Below are 27,109 nucleotides of genomic sequence, written 5' to 3'. Positions count from 1 at the left end.
TAGCCCGGCTTAACATAGAAGAAAGATATGACTGCTTCATCAGGTAAAAAGGACGCAAGATTAAGAGAAGCATTCAGGAGGTGGTCAAAAAACATTGATTTCCTCCCCCTGTTCCCTTCCACATTGCCGTCTGGAGGCTAGAGTCAACACACACACACACACACACACACGCACACACACACACTCTCATCCTGACATTAGCAAATATTGCACATTTGACGTCATGGATGCAAACCTCCCAGTGGTGACCTCTTTTTAATTCCTCTCCCGAGTAAAGTTTCTATTGATCAACTAAATGTATGAATGAAGGAGTGAATAACTGAACAATTTAGTGAAATTCTATTTAGTATTCAGATCTATACTTGATACTGCAAGACACCTCCTGATATTATTTAATCCTTATTGCAACAATGTATAAATTGTTATACTCATTTAGAAATTAGAAAACTGAAGCTTATGCAAGTGACCTGCTTAGGATCACAACATAGAAACTAAGATTTGAGATTTACACACAGATAATTTTAATTTAAATTCATTTCCTCTTCTTTTATAACAAAGCTTCAACCTATAGGTGATTTCACATAGTCACAGTATCAATCTTAGTCATTAAAATACACATTTCGTTACAAGAAGTGTCAGGCACTGTTGAATAGCTAGCCTAAGACTCATTTTCAAACACCTAAATACTCACTGTTTCAGATTCTCTTGAAGCTAGGGAAGGCCAGCCGTCTTGAGTTCTGGTCAATGATTTGTAAGTGGAAGTTTGTTGATGGATATGGAAAACTCTGCTTTTTGAAAGAAGGAACATACATCTCTAACATTCCACCTCCCCTCTACATCCTTCCTGACTATGAAAATGATGCTTAGAGCAGCAACAATCATCTTGTGACCATTAGGAAAAAGTAAAAAAAGGGAAAAAAAGCTGCAGAGATGCTGCTTCTTACCTCATTGAATAACTACCTATATCCAGACTCCTTGCTGCATGAGAAAAACAAACTTCTATTTGTCTAAGGAATTTTAAGGTATTCTGTTAATTACAGGTAAAACAGCAGCTAATACAGAAAAATGTCTAAAACACCATCTCTAAAGTACACATATTAGTGAGATTTAAAAAATCTAATTGTATTATAATGAATATATATCCTTACTTTAAAAAGCGTATTTCCAAAGTCATAATTTTCTGCTCTAAGAAAAGATCAAATGTCATCCATATTTAGTTGATTCTAAACTCATGAATATGAATGACAAAAGAAAATCTTTACAAAATTTGAATTATTAAGATAAATACAGTTACTCCAATGTTTCTAAACGGCATCTAGCACATGGTTGATGCTCAATAAAGGCTGAGTGTTAAAAACTATGTATCTTATTAGCAACACATCTCAGTACTATCATTTGGAAAAAGTCCTTTCTCTCACAAATCAATATCACAAAGAATCAGGCAGCAGGTGGAGGATGTAAAAATGAATCATTTTCAATAACTTCTTTCAGCGTGGAAGGTTTCACATGTCTAGACATATTTTGCTGTTGAATTCCACACTGATATTTAAGGGATTGTTTTTCCCCATTGCATACAAAATTACTCTAATTATAGTAAAGCATTTTGCTCACATGCTGTCAACCCCAGGCAAAACGTAGAGTCCATCTGTGTCCTTCCCTATAGTTCCAGCCAGTATATCCCGCATCACACATCAGTCATCAGGTACAGGTTGAGCAAGAAGACGTTTCTCTCCAGTTTGATGATGAACAGAGTAAGTTCTTTTATTTTTAGAATTGACTAGAAACATTACAGTTTTCCCACACGGCATTCATTAAAAGTTTAACCTATCACTTAGTAACAAAAATGTGAAGAATAACAGGTAACAAAACTTTGACTCAAAAATGTAATTTTTTTTGTGAGACAAGAATGTGAAGGGATTTTGTGTTTTTGTGATGTTTATAGCATTCTCAGATAATCAGCTGTCAATGACTTGCAGACTTATACCATGTCTTATTTGAGTAATTTTCAGAAAAATAAGCCCAGTGGGATAAGAAAGCCCAAATGCATACTCATATCAGGGATGCACCTGCATGTGAAAGGAGAAAAGGAAACAAATTAAAAAGAGGACTAGAAGATTTACTTGGCCTGAATGATGAGAGTCACCTGGGTAGAACCAATAATAATTGTTCAGATCAAATGATTTCTGAAAATGATTTTAAGGATGTTTTACATAGCTAATGAGTTGTTCCCCAGTATACAAGTTCACCATTCTGATATATGTGGAAAGACAATCTTCATTAACAAAATGGAAAAATTAAATTTTAAAGTTTCTAACAGGTCACAACATTGCTATTGAATATACCGACTTCCAGCACCACTGCACTTGCTCTCCATTACGTTTCACTTAACGTACTCTTGATCCATTACTTGCAGTTATTTCAGATAAGGATGGAACTCTATTGTGGGTTGTTTGTAGGTGAAAAGGCAGTCTTCACTTTCCCATGATGCCTAAAAAGAATAGGCAATTAGATGCATTGACTTGTCCAAGTATGATGAGAGTCTCTGCTCCCCCGTAACCAAATTATTGCTAACCCTCTTTTCAGACAATGCATTTCCAAAAATTCTGTTGGCCAACAGTATAGCTGTTTCATCTGTGCAGCCCCACTTACATGCAGGCTAGTCCATAGTGGCTTTCCTGGAGAAAATGATACTTTTATGTAATAATGGAAAGGGTTCTGGATATGTCATACGTCGTGGGTTTAAATCCTAGCTCTGCAATTTACCAGATGTGTGAATACAGGGAACGTGCAAAGCTTCCTTGAATCTTAGTCCCCTATTTACAAAACTGGGGACATGATACTTATCTCACAGGACTGTTAAATGTTGAATGAAATGGTTTGTTTGAAAGTGCCTGGCTTATAGTAGGTCCAAAATAAATCTTCGCTAAACCTGAACTGTTTAGCTTTCGAGTAATACGAAAAAAATATATATCAGGAACCCAGTAACTTCCTAGTGTCCAGAGGCTTAAATGTACCACACATAGAATACAGATTGTTCATGTTTATATGTGCATTGTTATAAGAAAACAAATGCCACATACCCACCTAACAGGATGAAATGATTGACAGGTAACATTGACCTTCTTCCAGGAAATCACAGATTTTCAAAACAAGCACTTTTTAAAATTACAAAAATATGCAGCATGAATCAGAAAACCAGGAGGCTGTGTTTGTTTGATCAACATTTCATTTTCCATAGCTTCCATCTTCGTTTTATTGCATGGTGTGCTATTTCCCTCAATAGAAAAGGAAGGCTACTGGGATGTTTGTTATAATCGTCTGCTTAAGGTTCTTTGGCAGATCACATGTTTTACTTAATTAAATAATGTCCCAATTAATTGATTTGTTTGTAGACATTCTTAATTTAGTAAACGCTGAGCAGAATGCTAAAAATACCATTATATTTCTGACAGAGGCACCACTAAAGTCTGATAATTGATAGCTTTGCTGTTTTCTCTGATGGCCTGAAAGGCTTTTAAAGCTAAATTCTGTAATCATGTTCATCTTTGGAAATTAGTTTTGTGAAACCACACATTTAGTTCTTGCTGAGAAATCTCATTTTAGTCATTTTAACATAATTTATAATGCATAAACTAAATTAGCTTTTGTAGCTAAGCCAGCACATTTTTCTTTAATTTTTATCTCATCCTAATATATTTTTGACCTTGAAAACTGTAATGTCTGTTGGATATTGAAGCCTCTGAACAAAGAAAATCATTTCCATTCCATCACTATGGTTACACTTTCTTCGCTCTCCAGCACTGAACACTGCTGAAAGTGTTGAATCTGGATTCCTCAGGAGGGCAAGGGGAACTTCATGTAATATCATTTAGTTCTGATTAAATAAACACATATACATAATGGAACCCAGGAAAGTAGCAAATTACTTCACTTTGTTTACATTGCATATGATCTGACTGATGGTAAGGGGCAATACATCACCCAATGTTATACATTTCAGGTTCTGCTGTGTGTGTTTTTTCCCTAGGCAGTCACACATACATATTCGTCTCCAAAAACACAGTCAAAATGCCAGGCAGCTCCTAACACCTCCAATACTCCTGAAGTCAAAGCGGTTTTATCCCCTTCTAACAACAGAGAACTTCTAGGGCAAATCATACAGTTCCCTGTCTGCCAGAGATGTGTTTCAAATGAGCTTGCAACGTGTCTCTCTCCATCCTAAAATGGGTTGTGGCTGCCTATAAAAGCAAGAGAAGAACCTGGTCATTCAAACGAATGCTATACCTGCTGCCTCTGATAGAAAAATACTCTTTTTTACAGACGGCAGCATTTGTTAAAACGTGGCTTGAATTTCTTTTATTACACAGCTGGTCTACAATGTTAACTACAATAGGTTTGCTGTTTTGTTCTTTGCCTTAGTAGCTTATGTATCAAAGCCATCTCCAAGAAAATCGTTGGTAACTAGTTGGTATCATTAAGGGTCAATACTGTTTTTAAAAGTACAATGTATCCAATCAGTATTATGGCATATTAAATCCATATAAACTCAAATGGAATGTCTCCTTCCTATGGTCGATATTCACAGATTTCCAGCTACATGGGTTGGCTTGTGCAAAAGTAATGCAGAGCTATTCATTTCAGCAGCATATGATAAAAAACTGGAGTGAGAGAGGAAACAGCTAGAGCCCAGGTAGGAAAGAAATCTGCGTCTTGAATAGCTTTCAGGTACATGGACCACAATAATCATCTCTGTGGCCTGGCACAGAAAATACACAATAAATATTTGTGGCATGGAAGAATAGGTGGGTATTTGAAAGGGCTCACTTTTTTTTCAGATGTAAAGATCTTTTGGTGGTGGAAAAGAACACACTGATACTCAGACAGATAAAAGGCAGAACTCCAGCTCCAAGTAAAAAAGGGCTGCCAGCCAGGGTCACACAGGGGGTGGCATCCAGGAAGAGGGTAGCAGCAAGCTGGAGCTGGAGGGAGCAGCCTGTGTATGGCAAATGGGATTGAGCTAGCTAGGTGTCCTGGACTCGCTGCAGATTAGCTAATTTGAATAATTCTGTGGGCTCCAAGGCATGAGGGCTAGTTGTCTACCCCTGGGTAATAGTGGTCCCAGAGTGAAAGAGCCTGATAAGAGAAGTGATCGGAGTATAGACTTAATCAGCAACTGAAAACGGGAAATTGATCCACATCTAGCCAGGGCCTCAGAACTGGATCAAGACAGCCTTTTTTTTTTTTTAGACGGAGTATTGCTCTGTCGCCCAGGCTGGAGTACAGTGGCACGATTTCAGTTCACTGCAAGCTCCGCCTCCCGGGTTCACACCATTCTCCTGCCTCAGCCTCCCGAGTAGCTGGGACTACAGGCACCCGCCACCATGCCCGGATAATTTTTTGTATTTTTAGTAGAGACGGGGTTTCACCTTGTTACCCAGGATGGTCTCAATCTCCTGACCTCGTGATCCACCCGCCTCGGCCTCCCAAAGTGCTGGGATTACAGGCGTGAGTCACCGCGCCTGGCCAAGACAGCATTTTTTAAAACTCTGTTACATTCATCTACCTATAGAAATAAAGAATGTGGTTAAAATGCAGCAAAGCATTACATGACATTCAGTAGCAACCAAAATGTCACTGAAGTGTGACATGGAGTACTTAACAAAAGCTAACCTGGCTGCTATGGTTTGGATATGGTTTATCCCTACCAAAACACATGTTGAAATTTGATTCCTTATGTGGAGGTTTTGGGAGGTGGGACCTAGTGGGGTGTTTGGGTTCCGGGAGCGGAACACTCATGAATAGGTTAATGCCCTCCTGTGAGTGAATAAATTAGTTCTTACCAGAGTGAGTTGTTAAGAAGAGTCTGAATTCCTGGGTTTCTCTCTCTCTTGCTTCCTCCATTTCCATGTGATCCTTTTGCACATACCTGCTTTCCTTCGGCTTTCAGCCATGAGTGGAAACAGCATGAGGCCCTCACTGGAAACTAAGCAGATACAAGCACCAGGCTTCTTGAACTTCCTAGCCTGTAGAACCATGAGCTAAATAAACCTCATTTCTTTATAAATAACCCAGCCTCAGGTATTCTGTTACAGCAACACAAAATGAACTAAAACATTGGCCCTGACTTGAACTAACGATGCAGATAATTATAAAATAATTTATTAGAAGTCTTTTGGGGGGGATAATCAAGTTTTCATAATTTAGATTTGATATGTAAAACACTAAAGAGAGGCAACTCCCAAACATTTTCTATATTTTTGTTAGCCTCCAATGTTTTCCACTATGTGCCAGGAAAAATTCTGCATATGGGTTGGAGTCTACATTTTTTAAGCAAATGTAGCTGGGACTGCCCAAGTTTAGTAGGCACTACCATCATATAATTCATCATGCTGCATTGGAGGCAGAAACCAAAGGCTAGCTGTGGTAGGCAGAATAATAGTCCCTGAAAGAGGTCCTCAAACTAATCCCTTGATTTGTGACTACATTATGTTACATAGTAAGGAGAATTAAGGTTTCAAATGGAATTAAGCTGGCTAATCAACTGGTCTTAAAATAGAGAGATTATCTAGGTAGCCCCATTATAATCACAAGGGTCCTCAAAAGTAGAAGGAGACAGAGAGGAAGTCAGAGTGATGAGATGTAAGAAGGACTAGATAAACTATTGCTAGCTTTGACGATGGAGGAAGTATACCATGAGCCAAGGAGTGTGGGCAGCCTGTACATGACAGAAAAGGCAAAAGAATGGGTTCTCCCCTAATGCTGTGGCCTGAGAAGTTGGGCTGTATTCCTTTCAAGAGAAAGGAATACAGCCCAACTGACACCTCAGTTTTAGCCCCATGAGACCCATGTTAGACTTCTGACCTTTACAACTGTAAATTTGTGGTGTCTTAAGCTATTATATTTATGGTAATTTGTTGCAGCAGCAAATAGGTAACTAATAACCATCTAAACTCCCAAAGCATAAAACCACTGCTTCTATTTTTTTCCCATATTTCCTTTACACAAAATTTTGTTTACTAAGAAGACAAGCTCTCAATGACTTTTCCAGAGACAACTGACTTTTGCTTTTGCTGAGGTATTTGAATGTTTCATATACAACCCATGACAACTTCATACTGAAAGCATTTTCTGTCAATGGACCGTCCTTCATTCTCAAATATTAATTTTTTGAATACTTGTATTTAAAAATAAATACTAATCTACTTTGATTTTGTAGAAGGCAACCCTAGAATATAAGAAAATTGCTTCTCAGGCCACAGTATTGACTTTGAGGACTTCAATACTACTGCCAAATAATATTTGAAGAAGATAACCATACCCTCTGTTCCTTAAAGTAATCATTATTTTTACTTTCTTTACCCATATTCATTCTTGTACACTCAAAAAACACAGCTCCAACTAATCCCTTTAGTTAGAAGTAGAGGATACCAGAATTTACGACGTCTTTTGAATGAAACACACAGAACAGAAGTGGTTTCAAGGTCAGGTTTAAGGGGTATAAAGGTACATGACAGTAGCTAGAAAACGCAAGGTGGCTGAGTTGTCATAGCATGAATCCTTCATGAGCAGGCATTATTCTAATCTGGTTATCAAGTTTATGGGTAAATATCAAGAGGTGAATACTCTAGAGAGCAGTTCTCTGAATGGAGAGTGAGAAAAAAACTGAATGTCAATCCTAGCTTCTTTCCTGAGTAACAGAGGGTAGTTTTCATGTAGCCTCCCCTCTGTTTTTGTGTGACCTTCCTCTGTTTCTACAGCTAAATCAAAATGCTTCTGTATCTTGCAGGGACACCCTCATCCCTTTACTTTCCAGTTGTTGCCCTTAATGGAGTTTTGATTCTTTGATCTGTCTCCTCTGCTTTTTTCCTTTCTGAGTTCAGAAAGCTTGAGTATCTGATTTTCCTCTTTTGCTTTCTTATCCCTCCAATCTGATCTTTAAATGTCAGTTTTAGTCAAGGGTCTTTCCATTTTTACACTAAGCCTGTCTTTTTTCCTTTTTTTCTTGAGAGGAAAGTTTCTTTTCAAATCCACTTTGTTACTGTTGTTTATTTTTGTTATTGTTCTCTTTAGTAACAAAACTTTGTATCTCACAGGAAGTAGTGATGACATCTCTAGAGGCAAATTTTACTTTTTTCAGCATCTATTCACTGAACACCAACTTTATTTCATGGTAAACTTCAGGGAGAAAAGAATAAAAGATGAGTGAGACAATCTACCCTAAAATAATTCACCAACTAGAAAATTTTTTAAAATAACTATATTATAGAAAATAAATAAATGTGATGACCATTTCCTAAAGGTCCTGACATATGGTACTATGTGATGGTTTTCTTCCCCTTTCTCATTATCATCCCTGAGCACTCAAAATAGCAGACCTCAGTCCAAATTCCCCCAGCTGGAGTACAACCAAACAGAAGGGTAAATGTTCAGGCACCCATCCCATCAGTGACCCACAAATCCCTGAACTAAAAATACTTCATAAGAAAGAAGAGCAAGGAGTACTGAAACATGATAAGTAATCTCCTCTCAAAACCATTCTCAGTACTCACTCTCACAATGACAAAGCCCCCTTTGAAGATACTCAAAACTCTGCCCAGGAAAAAAAATGCAATGTATCCATTCTCTTAATGATGGTCATTTGGATTGTTTCCATTTGGGGCTATTATTAATAGAGCTGCTGCGAATATTTGTATAAAAATCTCTTTTTGGGGATAGGTTTTCCATTATCTTGGGTAAATATGTAGGAATGAAATTATTTGGTTTTAAGTTATTCTTATGCTTTAATTTATAAGAAACTAGCAGTTTTCAAATTGTTTATACCATTTTGTACTCCTACCAGCTATAAATAAAAATTCTAGTTGCTTTACATCCTGGCCAACATTTAGTGCTGTCAGACTTTTTAAATTTAAGCCATTCCAGAAGTGGATATCTTATTTTTATATTAATTTGTATTTCTCTGATGACTAATAAGATTGTGCAACATTTCAAGTGCTTATTGGTTATTTCTATATCTTCCTTTTGAAGTGTCTGATTTGCCTATTTATTATTGAGATGTCTTTTTATTATTGAATTGAAGGTATTCCTTATATACTTTGCATACAAGTCCTTTGTTATATATGTATGTATGATGAATATTTTCTTTTATGTTTGCCTATCCATTTTCTTAACAGACATTTTCAGTGAGCTGAAGGTTTTAATTTTGAATAACAGATTATTGAGTTTTTTCTTTTAAGGTCATTGTTCTCCAAGAACACTGTACCAGCCTCAGGATTATGAAGATATTCTCTTACCAGATCATTCTAGAAACTATACACTTTTAGCTTTTGTATCAGATTCATGACCCATCTTGAAATTATTTTTAAATGATGAGTGATACATAGACTGAGTTGTTTTGATTTGTTTTGTTTTGTTTTTCTCACTGTGAATACCAGTGTTCCAGCTTCATTTCTTGAAAATAATTTATTTTCTCCCATTGAATGGCATTGGCTTTTTTGTCAAAAATCGCTTGACTATATGTATTAGTCCATTCTCACATTGCTATAAGGAACTACCTGAGACTGGGTCGTTTATAAAGAAAAGAGGTTTAATTGATTCAATTTCAACAGGCTGTACAGGAGGCATGGCTGGGGAGGCCTTAGGAAACTTACAATCATGGCAGAAGGCAAAGGGGAAGCAAGCACGTCATCACTGGCCAGCAGGAGATAGACAGAGCAAAGGGGAAGTGCTACACATTTTCAAACAACCAGATCTCACGAGTACTCACTATCACAAGAAGAGCAAACTGGAAATCCAGTCACATGATCCAATCACCTCCCACCAGGTCCCTCCCCAAACATTGGGGATTAGAATTAAACATGAGATTTGGGTGGAGACACAGAGCCAAACCATATCACTATATGTAAGTATTGATCTACTTCTGGGCACTCTATTCTGTTCCATTGATCATAATAGATCTAGCATTAGGTCAATATCAAACTATCTTGAATACTGTAACTTCACAATATATTTTGAAATCAGGTAGTGTATATTCTTTGTCTTGTCTTTTCTCTTCAAGATTATTTTGACTATTCCTGGTCCTCTGCATTAACAAATAATTTCAGAATCTGCTTGTCAAGGAGAAACAGCCTCTTGGAATTTTGAGATTACACTGAAAATCTGGAGACACATTTGGGGAAAACTGACATTTTAACATAATTAATCTTGAATATGGTATATTTCTTCACTTACGAAGATCTTTAATTTTATCCAGCAAGATTTTTAAATTTTCTGTGAGTTTTTGCACATCTTATTTTATTTCTAATTTTTAATGTCTTTAATTTTTTTTCAATATGATTAGCAAATTATGTGCTTCTGTTACATAGAAAGGCACTTGATGTTTGTATGTGGACCCTGTATTTGGTGGTCTTGCTAAATTAATGTGTTGGTTGTAGGGTTATTTTGTGTAGATCCCATAGAATTTCTATGTCCACATTCATATTGCCATTTTTCTGATTGTGTGGTTGATTTGCCTTATGCTAGCCATGACCTTCAGCACAACATTGAATAGAAGCAGCAGGAACAGGCTTCCTTGCCGTGTTCCCAATATCATGGGGGAAACAATCAGTACTTCAACATTAAATATTTTAGCTGTACATTTCATCAGATTAAGGAAGCTCCCTACTATTTCTACTTTGCTGAGAGGTTTTTAAAAATAACTATTGAATTTTATCTTTTTCTGCATTTTTATTTTATCTTTTTCTGTGGCATACTACTTTGATTTTTGAATAATGAAATAATATTGCATTCATTTGTAAAATAAATCCCACTTTGTCGTGATGTACTATCCAATTACACATTTTTAAATTCAATTCCTAATATTTTGTCAAGATTTCTGCACCTATGTTTATGAAAGATATTAGAGTATGACATCAAGGTTATGTTAGCTTTATAAAGTTTAGTAGCATTTCCAACTCCTTTTTCTGAACAGGTTTATGTAAAGCTAGAAATATTTGTTTTTTAATGTAAGACAAAATTTTCCAGATAAGCAACCTAGCTCTGGAATTACGGGTATATATATATATAATATGTATATATATAATATATATATGTATATATTATATACTTATATGTATATTATATACAATGTGTATATATGTATAATTATATACATATATGTATATAATATACACGTATGTATATTATATACATATATGTATATATATTATATTATATATGTATATATTATATGTACACGTATATATAATATATACATATATTATATATACATATATTATATAATATATACATATATAATATATACGCGTATATATTATATATACATATATATGCATATATACACGTATAGTAATACATACGTATAATACGCATATAATACGCGTATTTTATATATATATACATATATATATATATATTTTTTTTTTTTTTTGAGATGGAGTCTCTGCACTCCAGCCTCTGTTGCCGGGCTGGAGTGCAGTGGCACAATGTCGGCTCACTGAAACCTCCACCTCCTGGGTTCAAGTAATTCTCCTGCCTCAGCCTCCTGAGTAACTGGGACTACAGGCACCCACCACCACACTAATTTTTGTATTTTTAGTGGACACAGGGTTTCACCATGTTGGCCACGGCCAGGATGGTCTCAATCTCTTGACCTTGTGATCCACCTGCCTTAGCCTCCCAAAGCGCTGGGATTACAGGTGTAAGACACCGTGCCCAGCCAATTATGGGTATATTTTAAATTACAAATTAAATTTCTTTAACAGTTATAAATTAAGTTTTTAAATTTGGGAGCATAAAGTTACTCACAGTATTTTCTTACTAATTTTTGATGCCTACAGCACTACAGAGTGATTCCAACATTTCTTTTATTGGTAATTTGTATTTTTATTTTCTTTTCAAATTGTTATCTGTATAGCTAGGGCAACTCTTCTCAACCGGGGTTCCATGAAAGAATTAAGCCTGAATGCCCTAAGGTATCTACCATGTAAAATGAAAAAAAAAATCCTATTGATCTAAACTAGTAGTATTAGATATGTAACTTTCTTGGAATATAAAGCAAATACACAATCCAATCATATTTGTTAAGTCTCAATTATCGTTCAAAATCCCAGCTGTGAAAAGTCACTTCTCAATTTTATTGATCTTCTCAGATAATTGATTTTTTGGTTCACTGACTTTTTTTAATGTTTGCTCATTTTCTGTTTCATTGATTTTCATTATTTATTATATCTTCTCTTCAATTTACTTTGGGTATAATTTACTATTTTTTTCTTCTTCTTTTCCACTATTTTTTTTATTAAGATGCAGCCTCACTATATTCCCCAGGCTGAACTCAAACTCCTGGGCTCAAGTGGTCTGCCTCCCGAGAAACTGGGATTACAGGTGCACAAAACCATACCTGGCTTACTCTTCTTTTTCTCTCTTCCTAAAGCGCAAACCTAGATGGTTAATTTAATATGGTTCTTCTTTTTGTAATATAATAATTTAATATTTTAAATTTCCATCTGAACAATGTTGCACCTGTATCTCACAAACTTTGATACTTTATGTTTTTATTATCATTTAGTAATGTATTTTGTGATAATCCCTGTCATTTTTTTATTTGATATATAGATTACTTAAAATTGTGTTGCTTAATTCCAAAATATTTGAGAATTGAGCCAGGCACATTGGCACATGCCTGGAGCCCCAGCTACTCTGGAGGCTGAGGCAGGAGGATGGCTTGAGACCAGGAGTTCAAGAGAATTGTGCAGATATTTTGACATTAGTTTCTAATCTAGTTATTTTATGGACAGAGAATACATACTGAGATATTTTGATAATTTTAAATTTACAACACTTTTTAATGGCCCATCATATATACATAGTCTTTTTTTCAGATTTATTAAGGTATAATACAAATAAAATTGTTTATATTTAAGGTGTACAATTTGATGTGTTCATATACGTGAACATTGTGAAATGATTACTACAAACAAGATAATTAATATATCTATCACTACACATAATTATCATTTTTTTCTTTGTGCACATGTGTGTGGTGAGAACACTTAAGATCTACCTTCTTAGCAAATTTCAAATATGCAATACAATAAATAATGTTAACTATGGACACAATGCTTTATATTAGATATCCAAAACTCATTCATCTTGCATAACCGAAGCTTTATACCTTTTAGCCCATATCTCCCCATTTCCCTCTCCCCGCAGCTTCTGGAAACCACCATTCTACTCTCTGCTTCTACAAGTTTGACTATTTTGATTCCACGTATAAATGCTAACATGTAGCTTTTTTCTTTCTGTGTCTGATTTATCTTAGTTAGCATAATGTCTTCCGTGTTGATTTATGTTGTTGCAAGTAGCAGGGTTTCTTTTTTTTCCTAATATGTGTATCTCACATATATGTATATACATCTTATTTTTTATCCATGCATTCATAAGGGACACAGGTTTTTCCATATCTTGGGTATAATGAATAATGCTTCATGCTACAATGAACACAGGAGTGCAGATATCTCTTTGAGATAGTTATTTTATTTCCTTTGGATATATACCCAGAAGCGAAATTGCTGGATCCTGTGGTAGTTTTTATTTTTATTACTTTTAGGAACCTCCATACTGTTTTCCATAGTGGTTGTACAAATTTCTATTTCCACCAACAGTATGCAAGAATTTCCTTTTCTCTATATCCTCACCAAGACTTACTTTTTATCTTTTGATAATAACACCCTAACAGGTGTGAGGTGATACCTCATTGTAGTTTTGATTTACATTTCCCTGTTGATTAGTGATGTGGTTTGGCTGTGTCCCCACCCAAATCTCAATTTAAATTGTATTTCCCAGAATTCCGACATGTTGTGGGAGGGACCAAGGGGGAGGTAACTGAATCATAGGAGCAGGTCTTCCCCATGCTGTCCTCGTGACAGTGAATAAGTCTCAGGAGATCTGATGGGTTTATCAGGGGTTTCCACTTTTGCTTCTTCCTCATTTCACCTCCTGCCATGATTCTGAGGCCTCCCCAGCCATGTGGAACTGTAAGTCCAATTAAGCCTCTTTTTCTTCCCAGTCTCTGGAATGTCTTTATCAGCAGTGTGAAAAAAGGCTAATACAGTAAATTGGTACTGAGAGTGGGGCGTTGCTGAAAAGATACCTGAAAATGTGGAAGCGACTTTGGAACTGGGTAACAGGCAGAGGTTGGAATAGTCTGGAGGGCTCAGGAGAAGACAGAAAAATGTGGGAAAGTTTGAAACATCCTAGAGATGACTTGTTGAATGGCTTTGCCCAAAATGCCGATAGCGAAATGGACAATAAAGTCCAGGCTGAAGTGGTCTCAGATGGAGATGAGGAACTTGTTGGGAACTGGAGCAAAGTGACTCGTTATGTTTTAGTAAAGTGACTGGTGGCATTTTTCCCCTACCCTAGAGATTTGTGGAACTTTGAACTTGAGAGAGATGATTTAGGGTATCTAGCAGAAGAAATTTCTAAGCAGCAAAGCATACAAGAGGTGACATGAGTGCTGTTAAAGGCATTCAATTTTATAAGGGAAGCAGAGCATAAAAGTTTGGAAAATTTGCAGCCTGACTATGTGATAGAAAAGAAAATCCATTATCTGGGAAGAAATTAAAGCCAGCTGAAGAAATTTGCATAAGTAGCAAGGAGCTTAATGTTAATCCCCAAGACCATAGACATGTTAGAGGTCTTCAAGGCAGCCCCTTCCATCACAGACCTGGAGGCCCAGGAGGAAAAAGTGGTTCTGTGGGCCAGGTCCAGGGTCCCCATGCTGTGTGCAGCTTAGCAACTTGGTGCCCTGTGTCCCAGCTGCTCCAGCTGTGGCCGAAAGGGAGCAACACACAGCCTGGGCTGTGGCTTCAGAGAGTGGAAGCCCCAAGCCTTGGCAGCTTCCACGTGGTGTTGAGCCTGCGGGTGCACAGAAGTCAGGAAGTGAGGTTTAGGAACCTCTGCCTAGATTTCCGAAGATGTATGGAAACACCTGGATGCCCAGGGAGAAGTTTGTTGCAGGGGCAGGGCCTTCATGTAGAACCTCTGCTAGGGCAGTGCAGAAGGGAAATGTGGGGTCAGAGCCCCCACACAGAGTCTCTACTGGGGCACTACCTAGTGGAACTGTGAGAAGAAGGCCACCATCCTCCATACTCCAGGATGGTAGATCCAATGACAGCTTGCCCCTTATGCCTGGAAAAGCTGCAGACACTCAACACCAGCCATGAAAGCAGCCAGGAGGGAGGTTGTACCCTGAAAAGACACAGGGGCAGAGCTGCCCAAGACCTCAGAAACCCACGTCTTGCATCAATGTGACCTAGATGTGAGACCTAGAGTCAAAGGAGATCATTTTGGAGCTTTAAAATTTGATGACCCCGCTGGATTTTGGACTTAGATGGGCCCTGTAACCCCTTTGTTTTGGCCAATTTCTCCCATATGGAAAGGCTGTATTTACCCAATACCTGTACCCCCATTTTATCTAGGAAGTAACTAGCTTGCTTTTGATTTTACAGGCTCATAGGCAGAAGGGACTTGACTTGTCTCAGATGAGACTTGGACTGTGGACTTTTGGATTAATGCTGAAATGAGTTAAGACTTTGAGGGACCATTGGAAAGAGATGATTGGTTTTGAAATGTGAGGACATGAGATTTGGAGGGTCCAGGGGCAGAGTGATATGGGTTGGCTGTGTCCTCACCCAAATCTCAACTTAAATTGTATCTCCCAGAATCCCCCCACGTTGTGGGAAGGACCCAGTGGGAGATAATTGAATCATGGGGGTCAGTCTTTCCCATGCTATTCTCATGACAGTGAATAAGTCTCACAAGATCTGATGGGTTTATCAGGGGTTTCCGCTTTTGCTTCTCCCTCATTTTCTCTTGCTGCCACCCTGTAAGAATTGTTTTTCACCTCCCACCATGATTCTGAGGCCTCCCCAGCCATGTGGAACTATAAGGCCCATTAAACCTCTTTTTCTTCCAAGTCTCTGGTATGTCTTTATCAGCAGTGTGAAAACAGACTAACACAATTAGTGATGCTGAGCACCTTTTCTTATAGTTGGTGGTCATAATATGTCTTCTTTGGAGAAATGGCTTTTCAGGTCCTTTGCCCACTTTTAAATCAGGTTATTTGGGTTTGGGATTTTTTTTTTATCTGATATATGGTTTGCAAATATTAATATTTTCTCTCATTCTTTAGGTTGCCTTTTCACTCTGTTGATTGTTTCCATTGCTGTGCAGAAACCATTTAGTTTGATGCAATCTCATTTATCTATTTTGTTACCTGTGCTTTTGTCGTCATATCCAAAAAAATTTGTTGCCCAGGCCAATGTCAAGACACGTTTTCCTATGTTTTCTTCAAGGAGTTTTACCATTTCCAGCCTTATGTTTAAGTCGTTAATCCATTTTGAGTTGGTTTTTGTTATGAATAATGGTCCTAGGCAAAAAAGTAAGAATTAAATGTGGTGTTTCCTTATCTCAAGCATCACAGCCCTGTGCTATCTATTGTCTAAAATCTGAAAATAGTTTTTTCATACATGTTATCCAGTTATACAGTTCTTCACACCAAAATGTAAGGCCCAATAATCATATCTCTGTTATGGCTGGAACCACTTCTACACTTAAAATATACTTTATTTTATTCATTTCATTCTCATAACTTCATGAAATAAGTATTATTAAGCCATTCTAAGGCTAAAATGACCAACCTTAAGTAACCACCTCCTGTTATCCTTTAAGCCCATCAAGCGTAGAAATAAATCTTATTAACTTTGTTGTTCATTGCATTTGACTCCGTTCTTGGCACACAATAGATGCTCAGTAAATAAACTTTGACAGATACTATTTTCTCCTATTTTCTCCATTATACATATAAAAAAATCCTAAATCTCAGACAAGACAAATTGTGGAAGTGGGGAAGAAACTAATATTGATTAAGTGCTGGGATTTGAAAACTATGGAACATAGGCCAAAATTGGCCCACTTTTTGTTTTTCTTTTTTTGTTTGTTTGTTTGTTTGTTTTTGAGACGGAGTCTCGCTCTGTCCCCCAGGCTGGAGTGCAGTGCGGTGGCACGATCTCGGCTCACTGCAAGCTCCGCCTCCCGGGTTCACACCATTTTCTTGCCTCAGCCTCCCGAGTAGCTGGGACTAAAGGCGCCTGCCACCACACCCAGCTAGTTTTTTTGTATTTTTTAGTAGACATGGGGTTTCACCGTGTTAGCCAGGATGGTCTAGATCTCCTGACCTTCTTATCCACCTGCCTTGGCCTCCCAAAGTGCTGGGATTACAGGCATGAGCCACCGCACCCAGCCAAAATTGGCTCACTTTTTAAAAAATAAAGTTTTATTAGAAGATAGCCATGCTATTGCGTTTACATATCATCTCTGTCTGCTTTCATGCTGTGATAGCCAACCTGGTCAGTTAGGTCTGCAAAGCTTAAAATATTTAATATCCAGTCCTTGACAGAAAAAGTTTGCCAACCCCTGGCTATTATACTTATAATGCCAAGCAATGTGCTTGGCACCATTACATACTTTTCACCTCATTAAGTTTCCCAGCTACTCTAAGAAATAAAAAATAATACCGTTATCCAGATGTGGACTTTGGGATTCAGAGAGGTATTTACAACAGGTTCTATGGCTTATAGATGGCAAAGCACAAATTTAAATTCTGATTTGTCAGACTCTGATGCCTATGCACTTTTTATTTCTAACAGTCAGACAACTTTGAAAAGAAATGGAAGATGATAAGTGGAATGGCCCATTTTAGTGATCTGCACATCATCACACATGAACAAGTTGATCTAAAGCTAAAGCTACTGAAGAACTAGCTTTATAACCTATAATAAAAATAGTTTAAACTATTATTACTTATAAGGAATTTTTATATGTCAACCTTTGAGCTAATAATTGTATGTGTATGGTGTGTTTTATGTACATGAGCATACATATATAACATATATATGCTATATATAACATATATGTATATATGTATATAAATGTGCATGTATATAATTTAATTTATTTATCATAGATATTCTATGAAGATATTGTTATAGGTACAGAAATAAATGCTTAACAGGATTGTATTACAAGACAGTAACTGGTAAATCAAGGATTCAGCTGATTTTCCTAACTCACTAATTCTATCTGTATCTTCTTTCCATTCTTTTCAACTCATTAACATAGGTTCCCATGAACTCAAACATTACTCGATGGCATAAGAAAGGATAATATATTCAGGAGCTCTATGGTCTCACAAAATGCCAAAAGCTCACTTTCCAACCACTCTTCCGGGCCTCCTTGGCAAGCTTTCCACCATCACTCCCAGCACTGTCAAGTTATGATGCTTTTCTTTCTTCTCTTTTTTAAGTGCTTTAAGCTCTGAGCCATCATTATTTAACTTTAAATTATCTTCTGATTTCCTACGTGGGCTGAGAATGAGAGTAGTCTAGGGAAAAAAATGGTAGTGACAATAAAAGAGAAGGGAAGCATTTGTGAAAATCCTTTTCTTCTTTTCAAGAAGAGCTGTAATAGTGTTTTGTATCAACATGACTCCTTCCTTCAGCTGTAACAAAGTTAGAGAAAGTGTTGGTACTATAAATTGAGAGTTCAGGAGGTGATTCTACCCAGTCTTTTCAACAAGATTGGTATTATAGGTTTCCCACATAGAAACCAGTGCAGAAATATTTCTAAAGCAATTTTGTCTTTGCCAGGAGCCCTTCCCTACCTCCTTATGCCTCTCCTCTTTCCCAAAATGTTCCTAGGTTATTCGATCTCCTGGTGTCTTCCATGCATGATCCCCTCCCAAACCTCAGCAACTTCCCATGGTGTCCAAAATCAAACTGCTCAAAGGGCAGAGTTAGGGATGTAACTCACCATTTGCCCAACTAGATCTTTAAATAACTACCTCAAAAGAGAGCTCTTTGATAATACACAGGCCAATAGGTATTATGTAGACACAAATAATGCCAAATCTCTAGAACAACTAACAGTCTGATGAAACATAACATGCCGTATCTATAGATTTTTTTGGAGGATTTTTATTCATGTAAAGATACAGAGATACAGGTCACTGTTGTCCCTCATGGATGCTCTGTAGGTTGTCTTACTTTTAGAAATGTTCCAAAGGCGAGATATGGCAATGGAGTAAATGTGTAAAACCTAAATGCAAATGTGACATCTTCTATAGCCAGTCAGAAAATTTCCAGTGTATTAGCAACCATGCACTCATTTCTCCAATAATAGACATTGCACTAACATTCTATCCCAAAGGGAGCAGGAGTGGGCCTGACAGCCTAGGGGAGACCAAAGAGTTGAAAAATCACAGCAAAGGAAAGTGAACCACTAAGTGGGACAACAAATCCCATAGGGCCTATGAAGCTGGCCACCATTTCAACTATATCTCACCAAAAGTTTTTAATTGAGTCCATTGAGGATTTTCTTTTTTCCTTGTGGGGATACATCCTTGATTTTATAACAGCATTTAACAAGGAAAATTGGATTCATTTTAGGATGAACAGCTGGAGCGCATCAGTTCCATAAAGCAAAAGCTGACAGTATTTCCATTTTAGTCACCATGTAGAAGCTTCTATGATGCTCAGTTGGATTATGCTTACCCTGAACCAGCTCACTTTCTTCCAGCATGTCCATGTACATCAATATCATCTTCCCTGGCACCCAAACCTTAACTATGCCTCCTTTTCTCATTCATTTCCCAAAATTTAGCCCAAGGATAGATGCCAGCCTTACAGATAGCATCAGTAGCTAATCAGAGTTACCTAGAAATGTAGCAATAGTCCAGAGAGGATGACAACAGCACAAGCTAAGAGTCACTTGACTTTCACCATTTCCCTGCTCCCTGCCTCAAAGGCCTGTGAAAAACAGATGGGGGAAATAGAGTAAATTAGAAGACCATGCTCTTTGCTACAAGTCACTGGCTATATTTGATAGGTCTGAGAGGGAGAGGAAAACGAAAGGAGATTAGAATTTTAGACTTACATGGGCTGGGCTCCATTACAACTAAAAAGGTCCAAAAAGAACTGGAATCTTCTTAAAATGTTAACAGAGGACAAAAATGGAGTAATTCTGCAGAACATGTTTAAGACAGTAACTGAAAAACAATAAGGTATTTTTCAGACTTGTCCTGTACTAAATTCAAACTGATAAACAGATTGCACTGTTTTTGTAACTTAATTTATGTAGCCAAAACACAAGCTTAGACTAGTGCAGAAAACACATTCTTTAGGATCACATAAGTCTGGTTTCAAATCTCCATCACTTAGTACCTGGGTGAACTGGATTAACTCACATCTCTTGAGTCTGTTTTTACATCTACAAAATGAGAACATCATCCATCTACTGCACAATCATCATGAGAATTACTTGAGATAATGTGTAGAAAGTGAGTAGCACAATACTGGACACATAATAAGCATTCAACAAATCTTTGTATTATCACTTTTGATTGCCTATAATGCGTTTCTCTCATTTTGGCCAATCCAAATGCTATGATTCTTCTGCAGATTTGCCTTTTTATGAATTCATACTTAACTATCATATTCAAGAGTTTTACTCAAGTATCTGCAAGTGATTGTCAGGAAAAAGAAAGGGTGGACATTCTAGCTACAACTCCCACAGGGCAATTTTATATAAAAATAAAAAGCAGATTTTGGTTCAGTATCTGAAATTGCCTTCCAACAATTTAAGCTAATCGATAATAAATTAGAAAGAGTGAACTCCTCATCTCCCTAGATAGGGATGCTGCTGAATGGTGCAACATACAGCAAATATAAGCTTTGGTATCTGATAGATTGAGGTTCAAATCCCAGTCGTGTCACTTATTAGCAACAAAACCTTGGCCAAGTTGCAAAACCTCTGAGTCTGTTCCCTTAATGTGAAAATTGGTTTTAATAATACCTATCTGATCAGAGTGGTTCTGAAGATTATATAAGAGCCTCCCCTGTTCCCTTTGCCCTCCAAAAAGCTGCCTTGGCCTCTCTGGGAACCAGGGTAACCAAGAAAACGACAAAGACCTGTTGGGCTCATAAAGCCTTAGGAAAAGGTAATGGCACGACAATGCCTGCCAGTATCACAGAAGCTGGCAAGACTGCAGCCTAAGCCCAGCTCAGAGTAGGTATTATGACACAGTCATTTACAAGATAAAAACTCCTTCTCACACATGCACACTTTCATAACATCCTCTCCACAGTAGCCCTTACTACCATCATATTCCACATCCAATGACTAAAAAGCAGGAGCATTTTTTGGAAGGCATGAGAAGAAAGTATGTAAATGGGACTTTGCTTACTTTCCAGAAGTGCTCATCTTTTATTTTTTCTGGGCTTCAAGCATCTTTTTATACAACATAATCCTTTAGATATTGAAAAAGTATCCAGGTAGGTTCAGATGCTGTGTTATCAATTACTTGGAACAACAGTCTTCTTTGCAATTATCATTATTGACATGTCAAAGTGACTACCAATGGTGCCAAAATCCTACATATTAAGGAGGAAAGAAAATGAACCAATATGATAGACTGAGTACACAGATTTACCTCCCAATATCCCAAATCCCTTGAAGTTACAGAAAAAAAAATGCTTTGTAAACATGATTCCTTCATTCATCTGACAAATATCTAAGGCTCTCCTACTATGTTGTAGGTGCTACGGTGGTGAACAAAATATGTGGTGAACATGAGGTCGCTGCTAAAGTGGTGAATAAAATACATGGTGAACATGAGGTCACTGATCTCATGGAACTTACATTAAAGTCAAGCCGGGGGAGAAGAGAAAAAAATACAATAAGCAAGCAAACAAATAGGTCAGTGAGATAATTGTGGATAGTGATATACTCAACAAAATAATTAAACCAGAATACTATGATTGTGAGTGACTGGTAGAAGAGGGTTAGGGGACTATTTCATATGTAGCAGCCAGGGAAATCCTTTTAGAGGAGATAATGTGTGAGCAAAGACCTGAATGATCCAAAGATCCAGATCTGCAAAAATCTCTGGGGTAGAATATTCCCAGTAGAGCACATAGCGAGTGCAAAGGCCTAGAGTAGATGTGAGCTTGGCCCACATGAAGAACAGTAACCCATCCTTAAAAGCAAAGTGATATCCATGGACCAGGAATTTTGAAGAATGTCTAGGATAGAAAAAACAGAGGGAGTTGGATTGCCAGGGAGGCAAATGCAAATTTTCCTAAGGCAAATCTGAACTAAGGTAATTCCCAAGTGGTACTGTCTGTAGTGGGATGCTAGACAAAGGTCACAGGAGAAACAAAGGGCCCGTGTGGAAAGATTATCAGCCAAGGAAGTACAGAGTTTCCTAGTATAGCTCAATTCACATCTTTCTAGTGCCTCACCTTTTAAGTCCCCTTGAAGAAATGGCATATTTTATACATTAAGGCCCTTTCCATCTCTCCCTCTCAAAAAAAAGGGAGTACTATCATGAGATCATTCCAGACAAACTCTAACATTCCCTTCCAGATCTAAACATGTAATTACCTAAATTTAGATATTTTATTTGCTGTTATTTTATAATATTACCTAACACTTGGAAATTGTATGGTAATATTATAAAATAACAGCAAATAAAATATCTAAATTTAGGTAAGTTGTTTTTCTCTCACAAATAAAGAAACAACTGAATTTCATGTAGAAATAATTGACTAGCTTTACTTTAAAACACACACAAAAAAATATTTTGTAAATATTTATGAACCCACCAAATATTCTAAGGGAGAAAATTCAAATTTAGAGATTTTGATTCTACATATTATTATTTTCAAACAGTTCTACTGACCTGGTTAGACACTGGGTTGCAGAAAGCAGATCAGTTCTGGGCCTGGTCATGCCACCAAACAGCTTTGTGACTGGGGTCAATCCACGACATGTCTGTACCTCAAATTCCGCAGCAGAAAATAGCAAAAATAACACGTCCTACTTACCTCAAAAGTTGACTTTTGGAGTCCTATAAAGTTAAATATTGGGAAGTGATTTTTTTTTTTTTTTTTACAAATAATGTGTTATTGAGCTGATTATATAGCCCTCTCAGCCACTCATTCATTAAAATGTTTAAAATTCTTACTATACGCAAAATCCTGAATTAGATATTACAGGGTTTAAGGAAAATAGTAAACAGAGCCCCTAAACTCCTTATAATATAGAGAAATAAGTAGTCACCTTTTCTGAGTACTGAAACATGGATGCATGGAAATCATCTCTGCATTTCTACCTGAGAATGATGGCTGTTATTCAATGTGTTTAAGGTATTTTGATTTTGTAAAATTCTGATTTTAGAATACGCCCCCCTTGGGGAGAATCTTCTAAGCGAGAAGTTATAAAGAGCCCGTGGGACATGGTCTGATCTGGTAGAGAGAGCCTGAGGAAGACTTGCTCATTCCGAGATTTCATGTTGATCAGTTACCTTGGTCTGAAAATAGCAAAGTGCTAGAAATACCTTTCAGAGAGAGAAGTTACATGTCCACCGAGGAGGGAAAACATGGGAAAAGGAAGATGCCAGGTTTCTCTATGAGCTCTGTAATGGGGACAGCTAATATAAATTGTGGATTGGTAGGGAAGTAAGAAAAAGGAAAACACATGCAGGTTAGAGTGTTTTCAAAGAAAAATCTCCACAAGTCACAGTGACTGAATACCATGTGTAATGAAAGACAGGGACTGTCAATGCTGATGGAGTTTCAAGCCTGCCTAATTGGGGAAATGCTGGTGTTATTGATGAAGGAAAGGTACAGCATGCTGAGCCCAGTGTAGATGGAAGGAAAAGGATGAGCTCAGCTTGGCAAGCGATCATATGAGGGGAGAAAATAGAACAGCCAAGTGGGGATCTTCAGCAGGAATTAAAGACAGCACAGCTGGAAATTAGGTGAGAGAACATGGCTGATGGTATAGATTTGGGCATTATTTTTATAGATGTTATCCAAGAAGCAGACAGACATTTGTAGCAAGAGAAAGAGGCCAGAAACCAGGCTGAACTTTCAGAAATGCTCAGAGTTCAGAGTTAGGGGACAGAAAGAAGAAATGCCAGGATTTGAGGCAAAGATCAAGCAAGGAAGTAAAATGAATAACCTTGGAAATAGGTAGAGGGGTTTCAAGACAGATAATCAGTGTATTCTTGAGCTTCTTATTCAATAAATGTGTCCGTAAAGGAAAAGAAATAAGATGGTATCTCAAGAGGGTACCAAGATCATGCTAAGATTTTCTTTCAAGGTGAAGGAAAAACATACAGATTGGAAGTCTACACAGGGAAAGAGTTTGAAGCTACCAGAGAGAAGGAATAAATAAAGCAACATCATTCTCAGATAGGATTTAGCTTTAGAGAAAAATAAAGATACAGATTCCTTTGAGCTGAAGGGAAGGGCAACAGGGGTAAACATTAAAAACAGAATAGAGAATAATTTATCACTGAGTAAGGATATGGACTTCAGAAGAATTAAGAGACTCTGAAATGGCTATTAGTAGACATGTGTTAAAGCATGAGGAAAAAACTTGCAGCTAAGTACTTCAGTGCTGAACTGGGGAGCAATCGCAAAATAAATATTTGCTGACTTCCTTCTATGTGCTAGGCACATGTATTTGAAGCCGAATACATCTTTCACTAGCAACACTCTGTGACCAGGGCTCAGGGGTGCAGAGAGTCAAGGAGAGGATTACTTAGTATGGAAGTGGGGACAGCACTGAAGGAAGTGCTGGCCAGGAGTCCAGAGTCCAGAGTCACTCACAAAATGCTATTCAAGATTCTAATAATTTTTCTAGTTTTGTTTTGACAAAACTTACCACTTTTGGCATCCCTCATTTACATCTAGATCTTAGATATCATTGAACCCAATGTTTCTTAAAGGGGGCTTCTGTGAGATTCAGCAATGAGACCGAACAGCTCCACATTTATTGATTTTATATATTTTGGTCTTTTTAACATGTCTATGCTGGCAAGATTTCTTTTGGTTAGAATAGAATACCAAATGATATGTTTTGGATATGTCCCCACCCAAATTTCATCTTGAATTGTAACTCCCACAATTCCCGTGTGTTGTGGGAGGAACCTGGTGGGAGGTGATTGAATTATGGGAGCAGGTCTTTCCTGTGCTGTTCTCCTGATAGTAAATGAGTCTCACGAGATCTGATGGTTTTAAAAACAGGAGTTTCCCAGCACAAGCTCTCTTTTTGCCTGCTGCCATCCATGTAAGAGATGACTTGCTCCTCCTTGCCTTCTGCCATGATTGTGAGGCTTCCCCAGCCAAGTGGAACTGTAAGTCCATTAAACCTCTTTCTTTTGTAAATTGCCCAGTCTTGGGTATGTCTTTATCAGCAGCATGAAAACGGACTACATACCAACCTAAACTAACTTAAGTTAAAGAGGAAGTAAATGGAACAAATTACTAACAGCAAGAAGAGGAAGGTACAGCAGGGCTCTTGGGATAAAGGAAGCCAGGAATACCACTAAGATTCTCTCCACCTTTCCACACTGTATCTAGCCATGTATAAGCTTTACTTCCTTCTATTGCAGAAGGACTTCTTCCTCATAATAAAGAACATGGCCTCAGTCAGTTCCAAAGTCTCTTATAATCACTCTCTCTCTGATCCAAGGTCAAAAATCTTGGAGGAACAGCTTGATTGTGATTACTCTTGAAATTATAGGCATGAGCACAAGGACTATGGCCAGCCTGGATTGTTTAGTGTCCAGCCCTGGCTAATCAATAATGCTTGTGAGAAAGAAACTGTGGATATTTTAGAAATTGTCAGCTATTGCTACAAAGAGAATAAAATGCCAAAGAATCCAACTTAACTTACAAGGGATGTGAAGGACCGCTTCAAGGCGAACTACAAACCACTGCTCAATGAAATAAAAGAAGACACAAACAAATGGAAGAACATTCCATGCTCATGGATAGGAAGAATCAATATCATGAAAATGGCCATACTGCCCAAGGTAATTTATAGAATCAATGCCATCCCCATCAAGCTACCAATGACTTTCTTCACAGAATTGGAAAAAACTACTTTAAAGTTCATATGGAACCAAAAAAGAGCCCGCATAGCCAAGACAATCCTAAGCAAAAAGAACAAAGCTGGAGGCATCACGCTACCTGACTTCAAACTATACTACAAGGCCACAGTAACCAAAACAGCATGGTACTGGTACAAAAACAGATATATAGACCAATGGAACAGAACAGAGGCCTCAGAAATAACACCACACATCTACAACCATCTGATCTTTGGCAAACCTAACAAAAACAAGAAATGGGGAAAGGATTCCCTATTTAATAAATGGTGCTGGGAAAACTGGCTAGCCATATGTAGAAAGCTGAAACTGGATCCCTTCGTTACACCTTACACAAAAATTAATTCAAGATGGATTAAAGACTTAAATATTAGACCTAAAATTACAAAAACCCTGGAAGAAAATCTAGACGATACCATTCAGGACAGACGCATGGGCAAAGACTTCATGACTAAATCACCAAAAGTAACGGCAACAAAAGCCAAAATTGACAAATGGGATCTAATTAAGCTAAAGAGTTTCTGCACAGCAAAAGAAACTATCATCAGAGTGAACGGGCAACCTACAGAATGGGAGAATATTTTTGCAATCTATCCATCTGACAAAGGGCTAATATCCAGAATCTACAAAGAACTTAAACAAATTTACAAGAAAAAACAAACAACCCCATCAAAAAGTGGGCAAAGTATATGAACAGACACTTCTCAAAAGAAGACATTTATGCGCCAACAGACACATGAAAAAAATGCTCATCATCACTGGTCATCAGAGAAATGCAAATCAAAACCACAATGAGATACCATCTCACACCAGTTAGAATGGCGATCATTAAAAAGTTGGGAAACAACAGATGCTGGAGAGGATGTGGAGAAATAGGAACGCTTTTACACTGTTGGTGGGAGTGTAAATTAGTTCAACCATTGTGAAAGACAGTGTGGCGATTCCTCAGGGATCTAGAACTAGAAATACCATTTGACCCAGCGATCCCATTACTGCGTATATACCCAAAGGATTATAGATCTTATCTTGCTATTATAAAGACATATGCACACGTATATTTATTGTGTCAGTATTCACAATAGCAGACTTGGAGCC

The 27,109-nt window shown here is 37.5% G+C and overlaps 1 long non-coding RNA gene across 1 annotated transcript; it reads right to left on the bottom strand.

Moving 5' to 3' along the window:
* Window positions 1–523: 523 nt before the first annotated feature.
* On the bottom strand, window positions 524–23,579 carry LOC117981657 (uncharacterized). The gene is made up of 8 exons (XR_008619747.1): window positions 22,796–23,579; window positions 21,299–21,485; window positions 19,990–20,101; window positions 19,770–19,862; window positions 18,267–18,439; window positions 16,274–16,426; window positions 5,841–5,983; window positions 524–5,563 (listed from the first exon to the last, which is right to left on the bottom strand). It is a non-coding gene; the product is annotated as an uncharacterized LOC117981657 (long non-coding RNA).
* Between the last annotated feature and the right edge of the window lie 3,530 nt (window positions 23,580–27,109).

Source organism: Pan paniscus, chromosome 11 (genome assembly GCF_029289425.2).
Source record: "Pan paniscus chromosome 11, NHGRI_mPanPan1-v2.0_pri, whole genome shotgun sequence".
In the NCBI taxonomy this organism is placed as follows: Eukaryota; Metazoa; Chordata; class Mammalia; order Primates; family Hominidae; genus Pan; species Pan paniscus.
The sequence above is the reverse complement of the archived record's forward strand: the minus strand, read 5'-3'. Positions and strand labels throughout refer to the sequence as shown.